Genomic DNA, 17121 nt, shown 5'->3' with positions numbered 1-17121 from the left:
GAGTTCCTATCAATTAATGTTCCTTGGATTCAGGAGTTCTCTGATGTTCTCAGGATTTGGACTTAAGCCTCCTGCTTCAGGTTTACAGTTTTATTTTTACAGTAGCCTCAAGACTTCTCCATCTATACAGCACTGATGATAAAACATCTAGGTTAAAGATGAAAAGTTTCTCCACATTGAGGGACACCCCGAGAGGTTCACAGAGTTATACAGGGAAGAGGAGAGGGAGGAAGTAGACAGAGGTGGCCAGGAGGATAAAAGAGGGAAATGAAAAGCAGAGAGACAGATCCAGCCAGTAACCAGTTCCCCAAGTGTTCTCCATCATCTGGAACACACAGAGATTCACAAAGTTCTGTAGAGAAGAGAAGGGGGAGGGAAGAGACAGAGGCCACCTGGTAGAGAAAAAGGAGAGTCCAAAGGAGAAGAGAGTGGTCAAGCCAGTAATCTCACTCTCAGGTAAAATTGGGTACTGAAGATTAGGTTTTTAAATGTACAAAATTAACAACAAACACCAAAAAGCAAAGATTAAAAATCTAGAGTAGAGTTTGGATTTTCAAAACTACAATATTAAAGAAAAGAAGAAGAAGAAGAAGAAAGAAAAAAAAAGCCACAAGAATTATTAAAAAAAACAACCACCACCACAAAAATAGTATATAAGGCATTTGCTTTAAAAATAGGGTCTTTTTTTTAAAGTAATAGTAGGTTATAAAAATAAAAATTAAAGGAGAAATAGAGGACTTAAAATTTTTTTAAAGGTTAAAAAAAAAGAAGAGGAAAAAGAAAAGAAAAAACAATCACACAACAATATCAACAACAACAACAAAAAAAGAATGACCATAAAAATAGTAAAGATTTATCTGGCCCTTTCTCTGGTGTTGTGGGCAGTGTAGGGTCACGTCCAAGGCAGTTCCCTCTGTTTAACTTCTTCTGTTTGCTAGTCTCTCCAGTGTCTGATTTCTGCCCTGTCACAGAGGTGGATGGTAGTGGATACTTTTTTTTTTTTTTTTTACGCTCACTTGTTCAGTCGCGCTGTAGGGAGGGAGGGATGCTGCAAACAAGTACCACTGGCGTGTGCTTGCAGTGTCTCAGCCCTGCTGGGCCTGCCCCTGCTAGCGGCACACACCACTCAGGCTCTATGTTGCTCCACCGGAAACCATCTGAGGCCAGCCCTAGGCTGCATGCACCTCCCTGGTCTAAGCCGCTCAGGCTTGGTGCTCAGGTAGCCCTCAGAGGCGCAGATTTGGTTGGGCCTGCGTTTTGTGCCCTTCGCAGGTCTGAGTAGCTCAGGTGTTTGGCGAGCGCGGTCGCTGCCACTTATCGCCTTTCCCATCTCTGCTGCTCAGTTTTCTGGGTGTATCGCTGGTGTCCCTTCTCTGGTGGCTGACGGCTGTCCAGAACCCCCATAAGTCTTAGTTAGCAAAGAAGCCTGCTTGCATTTTGGTAGGTAATGTCTCTCTTGGGCTGTGATTGCCCCCTTCCAGCCCTTACAGCTCTGGCTGCCTGTCACCGGAGGAGGATGATCTGCCACCAGCTATTTCTGTTCCATCCTTTGTTCTGTGCACGGTCCTGGCGGTGTCTTATGTTCGAGCTTTTCGCGTGGTAGCTATCCCACAGTCTCGTTTGCCAGCCCAGGTTAGTTCACTCTGGCTACGTGTAGGGTGTTCCAGCCCGAATCTTACAAAGCACTGCAGCCCGCACCTCCCGGGCCTCCCTGCCCAGCCCCCACTTGCTAGTGGTGGATGCAGGCATCTGTGCTGCTTCTCTACTGAGGGAGTTACTGTTGGACTCGTAATCTGTTGGTTTTAATTATTTATTTTTCCTTCCTGTTATGTTGCCCTCTGTGTTTCCAAGGCTCACCACAGACTTGGCAGCGAGAGTGTTTCCTGGTGTTTGGAAACCTCTCTTCTTAAGATTTCCTTCCCAGGACGGAGCTCCCTCCCTACCTCCTTTGTCTCCTTTTTCATCTTTTATATTTTTTCCTACCTGTTTTTGAAGACAATGATCTGCTTTTCTGGGTGCCTGATGTCCTCTGCCAGCATTGAGAAGTTGTTTTGTGGAATTTACTCAGCGCTGAAATGTTCTTTTGATGAATTTATGAGGGAGAAAGTGGTCTCCTTGTCCTATTCCTCCACCATCTTAGGACCACCCCCCAGGATAAAATTTTAAAACTGAGACCTAGATTCTGCTCTGAACGTGGGGCATCATTGAGGATAGAAACAAAGGAGGACATGCCATTTTGTGTTAAAAAAAATATTAGAGTTTGAGAATGTGAACCTTGGAGTTTCTGACAGATATTCTAACACAAATAGGTAGTATGCAACTGGGTGAACGAGGATGGACCTTGCATGAAGGACTTGGTCTAGACAGGAACATTTCAGAGTGTTCTGTATATTCTAGGCATGAGATAGATATCACAGTAGTGTTTTAAGGATGAAAAGAAAAACATTTTTACATCAGAAGATAACTGGAGGAATCTCTGTACTAATGGGTCAATCAGGGAAAGAACTGGTTACAGTAGACTGATAGAGGGAAACAAGGAAAGGGGGCTTTTTGAAGCCCAAGGTGTATAGGTTTAACAAAGGAAGAATTGGGGTAACAGGATATTCTTAGAAACATGCATAGTAAAAACTATGTGGACTCAGCAAAGGAGGTTCCTGATAAGAGGAATGTGGTTTCATTAAAGAAGTCCTGGAAATTGAAGAGACTTTGCTGCTTTGATGAAAGATGGAGTATCAAAAATGAGTACTGTGAAAAACATACACTCATGATCAAAAAATCTGCTCACTGAAAGTAAAGACAATACAAGAGAGAACCCAGTGAAAACTTTGGTCAATGGTGTATGTCTTGTTTTTCTTAAGTGTGAATCATTTTTAAAGTTTAAAAGAAAGAAGAAAAATAGAAAGTGGAAAAAAAAAAGGGTGGGGAGTTGGGGAGAAGATGGGAATTAAGACTAGAAGAAAGATGTTATCTAATTCTGTGAATATTTGCTATTATTTCTTTATAGCAAAGAGTCAGTCTATAGGTAAATACGTGAGGATAAGATAGACTCAGTAGTTTTAGTCATTAGTGTACCCCATATATTATATAAAACAATTATTAAATCACATATTCATGTTTTTAAGAAGTGTGAATATTTGTGGCAGTGTTTAGAGTCAAAATGTTGATTTCAGGTTCAATGAAATAAAAAGCAACTGTGTGTTGAGTACTTTCAGTCATGTTCGACTTTGTGCCATCCTATGGACTGTGTGGCCTGCCAGGCTCCTCTGTCCTTTGGGATTCTCTCGGCAAGAATACTGGAGGGAGTTGCCATGCCCTCCTCCAGGGGACTTTCCCCACCCAGGGATCAAACCCGTATCTCTTACATCTCCTGCATGGCAGGCAGCTTCTTTAGAGCCACCTAGAAAGTGGCCCCCACATCCCTGCTTAAAAAAGCAACTAGAACAAAACAAAAATGTATTCCCAGATTTTTTTTTAATGAACATACCAAAATTTCTAAATGTTAGAAGATAAATAGTGGGTAACAGTCATGGATGTGACCTGATTAATTCATTGTCACCCCAGAGTTACGTGAGTACATGGAAGAAGATGAAACAGACTGAATCTCGGAAGGTGTTTCACTTAGTCGACCATGAAGAGAAGCATCATTTAGAGAAAACAGAAGAGGAAAGCAAAGAGATTTTTCAACAACTCAAAGAAAGTCAATACAATATGGACCTGAAGCAGAAACTTTTAAGGCAGATATATGAGGAGCTCAAGGATTTGTGCCATAAGCCAGACATGGAGCTGATCCAGGTAAGGATGGAGGATTGGATAATACCCACCTCTTCTTTGCCTTTCATCTAGTGTTTGAAATCATGTTTTCTGTTGCTACGATAGGAGTTTTATCTGTCCAAGTAATGCTAATGACCAAGAGCCCTTCTTGCCAAACACAAGAACGGCAAAGCTTCATGGAGAAGTAGGCAAAGAAATCCTCAAGAACAATTCTTCTTAAATTCTCCTAATATACATTTGATTACTGAACAACTGCCACAGAAAGGTGTTTAAAGATGTATGGATTGGTACCTGGACCTGGCAATAATGAGAAATTTGGGAGTTCCTGTAACTCGTTTCTCTTCCTGTTTCTGTGTACGTGATACAAGTTACTGAAATTTGAGTTAACCCATCCTTGGAAATGAGAAACTAAATCTTCACTGTGAATCTTGTGAAGTATATTAACATGTTATATTTTTTGTTTCTCTCTGTACAGCATTATGAAAACATGTCCAAAAGGTAAGTTGCCCTCATTTTCAGGTTTTGATAACTGTAACTGTGATCAGTCAGTTGATGCTAAAATGGGAGCATGAGTTATCCGGACACTAAAACCTCTTTCTGGATGTATTTAGATTCCCCTTTCTCCAAAGGTAGAGTTTTGCATGTTGCTTTACCCGTGGTGGAGCTGGGCAGGGGAATTAATTACACGATTTTGTGCAAAGATCTCATGACAACAACTACCATTGCTGATTTTAATTTTTAGAAAAAGAAAAACACAGAGGGAATGTACCCAAAGTTATGACAGAATAATGTGCAGGAAATAAGGATTTTCTAGAAAACTAATGTAGAATTAGGGAGAGAATGGGCCAATAGAGGATCATTTGGGTGCAGGGCTTCCATGTTCAGTGCATGGGGAGGTGAAAATGAAAGACTCGATGATGCCTTTAGGAAAACTGGGTCCCAGGAATTGGGATTGCTACCCAAGCTAAGCTCCTCAACCACTAGCTGTGGTTGTACAGACACTGAGCATTTTTGTGGTGACTAGAGTGGATTAAAAGTCAGAGTGCCCCTCTTGAACGTCCTTCATTTCAAGCCGTTTTGTGCAGCCCTGAGATTGGCTGCAAGGAATCAGATTTGGTCATGACTGATTTGAATCGGATGCTAGGATTGCAGTGTTAGCAAATGGGGTAGAATTTCATTTGATTTTCATAAAATAAATTGCCACTGGTCACATTATGTAGATTGGGGAATTACTTTTATGGCCCTGGAATCTAACTATGGAGATTTAATGGAAATCCACAGAAGTGTGTAGACATAATTATTGTGATGAAAATATGAGCTCCAAAAGAGAAACAAAGTGTCCTTTCTTGCAGAGGTGAGTCAGTGCAGCTGCACATGCCCCAGCCTGTAGTCCCACAGCTCAGTTCGTGGCCCATCCCTGGACTCATAGACTGGCTCAACCAATTCCAAGGTAATAGGCAGCCTTCTGGTGGGGGTGGTATACACTGGCCTCTGTTACTGTCCTATGGATTACCTTTCCCCATTGTCCAATCTGTGGACTACGCTGGAAATTTTAATATCCACACTTATCCTTATAGGAGAATATTGTATATGGAATAAAACTAAATGGCATCTGGAAAAAAAGACATTTATAATGAGAGATAGTAAGCTATCTTCCATGGCAGTTCAGACGGAAAGAGTCTGCCTGCAATGAAGAAAACCTAGGTTTGATCCCTGGGTTGGGAAGATGCCCTGGAGGAGGGAATGGCAAGCCACTCCAGGGTTCTTGCCTGGAGAATCCCCATGGACAGAGGAGCTGGCATGCTACAGTCCATGGGGTTGCAAAGAGTAAGACACGACTGAGCGACTAAGCACAACACGGTAAGCTATCTGGGGGGTAAACAACAGGAAAAGATAATTGACACCTGCAGCAGACTGAGGGATAGTGTTCACTGTTCACATGAAGCATGTGACTCTGCAAGAACATTCAGTACATCCCAAGTTTTAGGTAAGGGAGGTTATCAATGGTTGTGAGATGCTTAGAGAGTTTTAAGCTGGATTATAAAACTCTTTGTAATAAATACAAAGCATACTTCACTCACATCACACAAAAATCCAACCCTGGAATTTCTTCGGAAGGAATGATGCTAAAACTGAAACTCCAGTACTTTGGCCACCTCATGAGAAGAGTTGGCTCATTGGAAAAGACTCTGATGCTGGGAGGGATTGGGGGCAGGAGGAGAAAGGGACGATCGAGGATGAGATGGCTGGATGGCATCATGGACTCGATGGACATGAGTCTGAGTGAACTCCGGGAGATGGTGATGAACAGGGAGACCTGGAGTGCTGTGATTCATGGGGTAGCAAAGAGTCGGACACAACTGAGCGACTGAAATGAACTGAACTGAACTGAACTGAATGGTCAAGTTTATTATAAACATAAAAGGAAATTTTATACACAGTTTATACATAACATTGGCAAAGTAAGCTGACCACTTCTTTTGTCAAAAGATTTTTCCCTTTTCTTTTCAAGGTATGCTGGCAGAAAATTCTCACAAAGAAACCACTTCAAAAAATACAAGTTTTTTGTTTCAGTTTAATTTTTGATGCTCTAGTGGAAATTTCTTGTTGTCAGGAAAAGTGATCAGAGTTTAATTACTATTATTTTTATTAGTGTGTATTTTCTGTGGAAATCACAAGCTGCTTTTGCTTCTGACAGTAAAGTTTTAATTAATTGCCAATTTCAAATGTTCCAGGGAAAATAATAACCAAAACATAGCAATAGGTCTCATAAACAGAAATTATGACTGCTCCCATTTGGTCTGGCTCAATTCTTCTTCTCATGAAGACAGACCTATAGATCTTGGATTGCAAAGGATTCCTCAAGTTCTCTTGCTGTTCTGCCTCCAATTTCTAGTCATATGTTAGGAAACTCAGACACTCTACAGAGCTCATGTCCATCAGGAATTTATAACACTAGTTGCTAATGTAACTTCCTTCTTCCTGCAGTGTGCATTGCATTGGATAATGAAAGAGTCACTCGTCATGTCCCTGTGTTTGAAGATCTGAGACGCGTTCAGGCTGGTCCTGATTTTCCTGGGGTCAACTACACTCCACCAAGATCTAAGTATTTTCTTGCCTGGGGAGCTGAGTCATTCACTTCTGGTCAGCACTACTGGGAGGTGGATGTGGCGGGCTGTTGCAACTGGGCCATTGGATTTTGTAATGATTCTTGGATGAGAGACAGTGACATGGTCCTTGACTCAGAGGGAATTTTTCTACTTCTTTGTATCAGAGAGAACAATCAGTGCAGTTTCTTTACAGCCTCCCCACTATCACCTCAATATGTCAGAAAGACTCTAGGCCATGTTGGGGTGTTTCTGGATTATGATGGTGGTGTCCTGAGCTTTGTGAATGTGGCCAGAAGTGCCCTCATTTGTAGTTTCCTCTCCTGCTCCTTCTCTTCCCCTCTCAAACCTTTTCTGTGCTCTGGATACCCATAATCAAGGGCACTTTAGAAATTTGAAAACAGGTATCAGAAATGTCAATAATGGGCATCACTAATTTGTCTCTGTATGATTTTCTGTAATTTCACCTTCCTTTATGAAATATATTGATTTATTTTTAAAGGTTTGATATGTTAACTGTATAAATTTGTATAAATTTTTAATAAAAATGATATCTGTAATTTCACCTTCCTTTATGAAATATGTTGATTTATTTTTAAAGGTTTGATATGGTAACTGTATAAATTTTTATAAATTTTTAAATAAAAATGATATATCTTGGAATACTGTATGCTCATTATTCTACATCTTGTCTGCTCCTTTGATTTCTAAGGTAACTGGATGTCAAAAATCACCTTGCTCTGTTTACCCAGCTTAGTGGGATAAGGCAGAATTGGAGTTCTCATTTCCCTGCTGTACATATTACTTCATCAAGTCTCAGTTTGAAAATCTCTTTCTTATGATGTTATTTGTAAAGCTTCTGAACTAGATGACAGCATCTTATTGGGTTGACTCAGAGTATCTTACATATTTCTTTGTAAAATTTACAACTTAATATTGCTCATCCCATCTAGTTTCCCCTCTATTAGAAGGTTTGTGTCTGAAATATGTACAGATAAATCCCAAATAAGTAATATAAACCTACCTGCTTGAAATAAATCTGCTTTAACAAGTTAATAGGTGTACAAACTCATAACAAAAAGATGTTTCACCAATATTAAAGTGGCTTATTATATGTTCAGTTCAGTCTCTCAGTCGTGTCTGACTCTTTGTGACCCCATGAACCACAGCATGACAGGCCTCCCTACCCGTCACCAACTTCATGAGTCTACCCAAACCCATGTCCATTGAGTCAGTGATGCCATCCAACCATCTCATCCTCTGTCATCCCCTTCTCCTCCTGCCCTCAATCTTTCCCAGACCAGTGTCTTTTCCAATGAGTCAGCTCTTTGCATCAGGTGGCCAAAGTATTAGAGTTTTAGCTTCAACATCAGTCCTTCCAATGAACACCCAAGACTGATTTCCTTTAGGATGGATGGGTTGGATGTCCTTGCAGTCCAAGGGACTGTCAATAATCTTCTCCAACACCACAGTTCAAAAGCATTAGTTCTTTAGCACTGAGCTTTCTTCATAGTCCAACTCTCACATCCATACATGACCACTGGAAAAACCATAGCCTTGACTAGATGGACCTTTGTTGACAAAGTAATGTCTCTGCTTTTTAATATGCTGTCTAGGTTGGTCATAACTTTCCTTCCAAGGAGTAAGTGTCTTTTAATTTCATGGCTGCAATCACAATCTGCAGTGATTTGGAGCCCCTCAAAATAAAGTCAGCCGCTGTTTCCACTGTTTCCCCATCTATTTCCCATGAAGTGATGGGACCAGATGCCATGATCTTAGTTTTCTGAATGTTGAGCTTTAAGCCAACTTTTTCACTCTCCTCTTTCACTTTCAACAAGAGGATCTTTAGTTATTCTTCACTTTCTGCCACAAGGGTGGTGTCATCTGCATATCTGAGGTTATTGATATTTCTCCCAGCAATCTTGATTCCAGCTTATGCTTCCTCCAGCCCCAAATTTCTCATGATGTACCCTGCATATAAGTTAAATAAGGAGGGTGACAATATACAGGCTTGACGTACTCCTTTTCGTATTTGGAACCAGTCTGTTGTTCCATGTCCAGTTCTAGCTGTTGCTTCCTGACCTGCATACAGGTTTTCAAGAGGCAGGTCAGGTGGTCTGGTATTCCCATCTCCTTCAGAATTTTCCACCATTTATTGTGATCCACCCAGTCAAAGGCTTTGGCATAGTCAATAAAGCAGAAATAGATGTTTTTCTGGAACTCTCTTGCTTTTTTGATGATCCAATGGATGTTGGCAATTTGATCTCTGCTTTTTCTAAAACCAGCTTGAACATTCAGAAGTTCATGGTTCACGTATTGCTGCAGCCTGGCTTGAAGAATTTAGAGCATTACTTTACTAGCATGTGAGATGAGTGCAATTGTGTGGTAGTTTGAGCATTCTTTGCCTTTCTTTGGGATTGGGATGAAACTAACTTTTTCCTGTCCTGTGGGCACCGCTGAGCTTTCCAAATTTGCTGACATATTGAGTGCAGCACTTTCACAGCATCATCTTCTAGGATTTGAAATAGCTCAACTGGAATTCCATCACCTCCACTAGCTTTGTTCATAGTGATGCTTCCTAAGGCCCACTTGACTTCACATTCTGGGATGTCTGGCTCTAGGTGAGTGTGAGTGATTACACCATGGTGATTGTCTGGGACATGAAGATTTTTTTTTTTGTACAGTTCTTCTATGTATTCTTGCCATTTCTTCTTAATATCTTCTGCCTCTTATTACATGTAGCCAATAGCAGATGGAAAAAAGTGGAATCAGTTACCTTTAAAATTCATAAGATAAAGAAATTCTCTATCACAGACAGTTAAGTGTTAATACATATATATATTAACAGAATGACATGGACAGAGAAAATAAGACGGGATACCTTGAAAACTTCAGAAATTTTAATGGAGAGACCTCAAGACACAGAAATCTTGAAAGTTCACTTACCAGAATAGACTGTAAAACTTTTTGCAGTGTAAAATAAAAAATACAGAAGAAAAAGAAAATTGTATTTTAAAAAATTTTTAAGTTGATAAAATCTTAAAAGTTTCAATATAATAGTACATTACTACAATATGATTTATATAATTGATAAACACCACATGATCCAGCAAATCCACCTCTGTTTTTTGAAGAAACAAAAAGACCAGCTGGAAAAAGATAACACGTACTGCAGTGTTCATTGTAATGAATTTGATTTCCCATGTCCCTTTACCAGAAATTAGTCTGGGCTTTTTCCTCTCCTAATGTGTTGCAGAAGTCTGTCTTGAAGGAGTCAATGGGTAGTAAATTGCTACCTATGTTTCTAAGATTCCAGTTCAGCATAGGCAAAACACTCTCAGACATAAATCACAGCAGGATCCTCTATGATCCACCTCCCAGAATTCTGGAAATAAAAGCAAAAATAAACAAATGGGATCTAATTAAAATTAAAAGCTTCTGCACAACAAAGGAAAATATAAGCAAGGTGAAAAGACAGCCTTCTGAATGGGAGAAAATAATAGCAAATGAAGCAACTGACAAACAACTAATCTCAAAAATATACAAGCAACTTATGCAGCTCAATTCCAGAAAAATAAACGTCCCAATCAAAAAATGGGCCAAAGAACTAAATAGACGTTTCTCCAAAGAAGACATACGGATGGCTAACAAACACATGAAAAGATGCTCAACATCACTCATTATTAGAGAAATGCAAATCAAAACCACAATGAGGTACCACTTCACACCAGTCAGAATGGCTGCGATCCAAAAGTCTACAAGCAATAAATGCTGGAGAGGGTGTGGAGAAAAGGGAACCCTCCTACACTGTTGGTGGGAATGCAAACTAGTACAGCCACTATGGAGAACAGTGTGGAGATTCCTTAAAAAATTGCAAATAGAACTACCTTATGACCCAGCAATCCCACTTCTGGGCATACACACCGAGGAAACCAGAATTGAAAGAGACACATGTACCCCAATGTTCATTGCAGCACTGTTTATAATAGCCAGGACATGGAAACAACCTAGATGTCCATCAGTAGATGAATGGATAAGAAAGCTGTGGTACATATACACAATGGAGTATTACTCAGCCGTTAAAAAGAATTCATTTGAATCAGTTCTGATGAGATGGATGAAACTGGAGCCAGTTATACAGAGTGAAGTAAGCCAGAAAGAAAAACACCAATACAGTATACTAACACATATATATGGAATTTAGGAAGATGGCAATGACGACCCTGTATGCAAGACAGGAAAAAAGACACAGATGTGTATAACGGACTTTTGGACTCAGAGGGAGAGGGAGAGGGTGGGATGATTTGGGAGAATGGCATTCTAACATGTATACTATCATGTAAGAATTGAATCGCCAGTCTATGTCTGATGCAGGGTGCAGCATGCTTGGGGCTGGTGCATGGGGATGACCCAGAGAGATGTTGTGGGGAGGGAGGTGGGAGGGGGGTTCATGTTTGGGAACGCATGTAAGAATTAAAGATTTTAAAATTTAAAAAATAAAAAACTAAAAAAATAAAATAAATTTAAAAAAATAAAATAAAATAAAAATAAATTAAAAAATTTAAAAAAAAAGATTCCAGTTCAGGGCTTCCCTGGTGGGGCTCAGTGATAAAAATAATCTACCTGCCAATGCAGGAGACACGTGTTTGATCCCTGATCCAGGAAGATCTCACATGCCCTGGAGGAGCTAAACCTGAGCACCACAGCTATTGAGTCTGTGGTCTGGAGCCTAGAAGCTGCAACTACTGAGCCCACACATCACAGCTACTGGAGCCAGAGCATCCTAGAGCCTGGGCTCCACACTCAGAGAAGCCACAGCAATGAGAAGCCTGAGCACAGAAACTAGAGTCGCCCCTGCTCGATGTATCTAGAGAAAAGCCTGCTCAGCAACAAAGACCCAGTGCACCCCTAAATAAATAAATTAATAAAATTATTAAAAAGATAAGATTCAAATGGATAAATTTACTCTAGTGCACAGGCTACTTTTCCCCAGATAGCATTAAATGAAAGGCAGGTCTGGCTGCTCACCACTTGAAAGGCAATACTCCAGAAGCAAGGCTAGTTGAAAGGAAAGATTGCTTTACTTTGGAGACCAGCAACTGCTGGAGCAATCCTGTATGTCCAAAGGCCCATCCCCTGCTGACAGTCTGTAAGCAAGAACTTTTAAATGGGGAGTTTCATGGGGTATATAGGAGAAAGGAGGGGACTCCATGCAGAAACAGCACACAGACCACTCTAAAGGCAGAGAGTGAAGAAGAACTAAGAGCCTCTTAAGATTTCTAAGAGGAACTAAGAGGGTGAAAGAGGAGAGTGAAAAAGCTGGCTTAAAACTCAACATTCAAAAAAGAAAGGTCATGGCATCTGGTCCCATCACTTCATGGCAAATAGAAGGGGGAAAAGTGGAAAACAGTGACAGATATTATTTTCTTGGGCTCCGACATCACTGTGGACAGTGACTGCAGCTATGAAATTAAAAGATGCTTTCTCCTAGGAAGAACAGCTATGACAAACCTAGATAGAATATTAAAAAGCAGAGACATCACTTGGCCAACAAAGGTCCATGTAGTCAAAGTGATGGTTTTCCCAGTAGATGTACAAATGTAAGAAGGCATGCATGCTAACTTGCTTCAGTTGTATCCGACTCTTTGTGACCCTATGGACTGTGTAGCCCGCCAGGGTCCTCTGTCCATGGGATTCTCCAGGTAAGAATACTGGAGTAAGTTATCATTTCCTCCTCCAGGGGATCTTCCCAACCCAGGGATTGAACTTGCATCCCTTACACTTCCTGCATTGGCAGGCAGGTTGTTTCCAACTAGTGCCACCTGGGAAGCTCCACAAATGTGAGAGTTGGGCCATAAAGCAGGCTGAGTGCTGAAAAGTTAATGATTTCAAATTGTGGTGCTGGAGAAGATTTTTGAGAGTCCCTTGGACTGCAAGGAGATCCAACCAGTCCATCCTAATGGAAATCAGTCCTGAATATTCATTGGAAGGACTGATGTTTAAGTTGAAACTCCAATACTTTGGCCACCTGATGTGAAGAACTGACTCATTGGAAAAGACCCTGATGCTGGGAAAGATTGAAGGCAGGAGAAGGGGACAACAGAGGATGAGATGGTTGGATGGCATCACCAAATCAATGGACATCTGTTTAAGTAAACTTCAGTAATTGGTGATGGACAGGGAGGCCTAGTGTGCTGCAGTCCATGGGGTTGAAAAGAGCTGGACAGGAATGAGTGACTGAACTGGACTGATGCTGAAGTTGATGCTCCAATACTTCGGCCATCTGATGCAAAAAGCCAACTCTTTGGAAAAGACCCTGATGCTGGGAAAGATGGAAAGCAAAGGGGAAAGAAGCAACAGGGGATGAGATGGTTAGATAGCATCACCTACTCAATGGACATGAATTTGAGCAAACTGTGGCAGAAAGTGGAGGACAGAGGAGCCTGGTGTGCTACAGTCCATGGGGTTGCAAAGAACTCGACACAACTTAGTGAATGAACAACAACAACATGTTATGGACAGTCTGGTAATCAGGCAGTTAACTTCTTCCATCAAGTGGGAATTTTAGTTTCTACAAAATCACTCAAAGCATATGGCTCAGAATATTATTTGTAGTCTTTGAAGAGGTCCTTGACTTTGCTTAATGACTAAACTATTATTGTTATATCTTGTTTGTTTTTCCTTTGTTTCTGGATTTTCTCATTTCTTTGATTAAATTTATATTTTGATTAAAGTTTTTCTAGAGACAAAAGGCGGGCGAAGGACATTGGAGGCAGGAGAAAGGAGCATAGGGTCCTGCTCTGTTTCAGGAGCAGGTAAGAGAGGCAAGTACCTCTGAGAATCAGGTCAGTGGAAGCAGACAAGAGAAAAATTAGAAAGATACTCTAAGAATGATGCAAATTTATCTGGTGTTTGTGCATGAGAAAAAGGTTTGATGAAACATTTTCAGGTGAATATGTACGACATTCATAAACACTATGATGAAACATAAAGAGGAGCTCTTTTTAAATTTTTGTATTTATTATAATTGGAGACTAATTACTTTACAATATTGTAGTGGTTTTTGCCATACATTGACATGAATCAGCCGAGAGTGCACATCTGTTCCCCATCCTGAGGAATCTCTGCAGGAATGAGTCAGCACTGCTCTCCGTGTACCAGTCTGTGAACCCAGAATTCAATCCAGGAGCCATCACTGGACTGAGGGACAGACTCAACCATTTCCAAGATAATGTAGCCCATTGGTGGAACCACACATCCCTGTCCTTCGAACATGGTTTTGCATTGGCAATCTTAACCACTGTGTTCAGTTCAATTCAGTTCAGTTCAGTCACTCTGATGTGCTTCACTGGTAGCTCAAATGGTAAAGAATCTGCCTGCAATTCTGGAGACCGGGGTTCAATCCCTGGGTTGGGAAGATCCCCTGGAGGAGGGCATGGCACCCACTCCACTATTCTTGCCTGGAGAATCCACATGGACAGAGGAGCCTGGAGGGCTACAGTCCGATGGAGTCTCAAAGAGTGGGACACAACTGATCGACTTAGCACAGCAAACAGTAAGTCGGATAAGGTATTTCACATTTAAAAATATTTCCCCTAAACATTTCTCAGTAATTAAATTTGTTACAATGAACACTACAGTTGATATATGAATAAAAATAACTAAGTATGCATAGCAATTTTTATGAACAAGAAAATAATACAAGTTGGTGACTGAAGGAAAACTATGTAAAGCCAGACCTGGAGGACAACTGGAAGAGAGGGGAAAACCAGACCTCCTACGTGACAGGGAGTGAAAGGCAGAAAATCACTAGTAGGGAATCTCTTCTAAGGAGATGCATTTAAGTTTTTCTTTTCAGGGTAAGTTTTCTCAACTACCATCTCATAATAATCCTGACAATGTGATGACCAGGTATTTCAGTCTAAGAATAGTCACTTTCTCCCCCAACCCAAAGACGCAGTGGAGGTAACTCATGTTACTAAGGACTTGCAGCGATGCACAGGTAATGAACTTCCTTGTGGCCTGAAAAGCAACCAGAGAGAAGTAGCCATGATCCCCCTTCCCCTTTATAATCTCAGAGTTTTTAGGAATTGTCTAGTGGGGTTAGATACCATTTCTTCAGCAGATATGCTGGTAGTGCCTGAATCTGATATTTTTTCCAATCAGAACTGTCCAGGAAGTCTTTGTCTGTTTTTTTTTTTTTTTTTTTTTTTTTTTTGGTTTTTAGTGTGTGTTTGTTTTTTTTAAATCTAGGAAAATTCTACAGGGAGACACTCTATTATGTCAAAGACAACTGCCACTTTGAAATTGAGTTTTACTGGATTCTTCTCTTGTTTTCACAGTGCTAAGTTTCCTAAAATAACAAACTCACCAACTCCGATCACAGGCTGTTTGACAATGTGAGAAGTTGAAGGTGTAGACATGACCATCAAGATGCATCTTTGCATCTGAAAGGTCTAACTAGTTTGCTGTGGGAGCGACCAAGGGGAAAGCTGTCTAGAAAACATCACTGGGTGCAGAACGTAGTGGGTTCCTGGGACTGAGGTCCAGGTGTGGCACACAGACATTCAGTTTCTTACAGTGTCAAGGATGGCATTCTTCATATTCTTTGAACCATCCTTCACGTGTTTTCTCCTTACACAGAGAAACTTCTGGGCAGGATTGGTGTGTTCCTTGATACTAAAGGTAGAGGTTTCACCTTCTTCAGTGTTGCCAAGTGTCCCCTTATACTCAGCTCAGTCATCCAGTTTCTGTGTCAGGCCTTATTTTTAAACGGGACACAGAATTTGAGGAATAAAACAGGGAACAATGCAATTAAAAGCCATGCTACTAAATAAATCTCTTTCTCTATATCATTTTCTTGAGAAATTCTATGTGAAATACTTTAGGATGTTATTGCTGGCTTATTTCTGTGAATATAAGATTCTGATAGGCAGCACAGTACAGTGCAGTTACAGAGGGTGATGGTCCTTCCCTGGCTGGAGTGGTCTCAGACCCCTCTGATCCTGTGTCCTATCCCATTCCTTGAATCAGGAGTGCAGGGAGTGGGCATGGAGAATGGAATTACAGGACCAGAGGTTCAGCAGGCTCGCACAGTGAGGCATAGCCAGAAATTAGGTAGAATATCAACTGAAATGTGGGGGAAATACTGGGAGCAGCTTTAGCAAAGGAGTCAGAGCCCTGGGTGTGGTGGGCAGGAAAGGGAGGGCAGTGATTCCAATCAGTCTTTCCCAGTATTCCTGGTCTCACCAGATACACACACACACACACACACACACACACACACACACACACAAATATACATACACATGCACACGCACACAGATCACACTTGTGGATTCTTCTCCTGGTTGCACCAGAATCATGGAACCATGTGGTCTGTGAATCTGCAGAGTTTATGCTTCTTAGGCCAAGGGAGCCACGGAAAATTCTTGTGACCTGTCTAGTGGCCGGAACTCTCAGCCTTGTCATCTGCCATTTGTCTGGTATCTAAGGACCCCACAGCCCAAACCGGAAGTCAGAGTACGTGGGATTTATTGAAAAGCTGCTGGGAGGATGACTGGAGTCAGCATGGCTGTCAGCAGCATTTGCAGATACTATGTAAATTATCAACTAAAAAGGATGGTAATCTGTACTGTTCTACTGTTATTATTTAGGTCTTGTAGAATAAAGTTGGGCTTCCCAGATAGCTCAGTTGGTAAAGAACCCACCTGCAGTGCAAGAGACCCCAGTTCAATTCCTGGGTCAGGAAGATTGGCTTGAGAAGGGATAGGCAGCCCACTCCAGCATTCTCGGGCTTCCCTTGTGGCTCAGCTGGTAAAGTTAACCATTTTTTCTAGATACGGAATGAATGTTAACACTTTAGCTTTTACTTGGCATAAAAATTTAACTCCCTCAAGATGGATTTGAATTTGCCTATGAGAAAATTGACATTTGGTTGCTAACACGAGTTAATTCTGCATCCAATGCGAGGGTTGTTGTTTAAAGAAAGAAATAACGAACACAAATATATCACTGGATATATAAATATATATCACAGTGTTTATTTGTTATATTTTAAAACACAAAACATTTTGTTTCATTTACCTTTCTATTTTCTTCAGAAAATATGTAGCTACATGTTTAAGTCCGTCTATCCAAAGACATTGAGTGACTCAAGGTTAAGTGTCGTCATGTAGGTCCCAGGCAGGTGAAGATCAAGTTCAACAGGAAGGTAGGCACCGTTCCTGGTCCCCCAGCCAGG

Source organism: Capra hircus, chromosome 29, assembly GCF_001704415.2.
Source record: "Capra hircus breed San Clemente chromosome 29, ASM170441v1, whole genome shotgun sequence".
Classification (NCBI taxonomy): Eukaryota; Metazoa; Chordata; class Mammalia; order Artiodactyla; family Bovidae; genus Capra; species Capra hircus.
Note: the sequence above shows the minus strand (reverse complement) of the source record.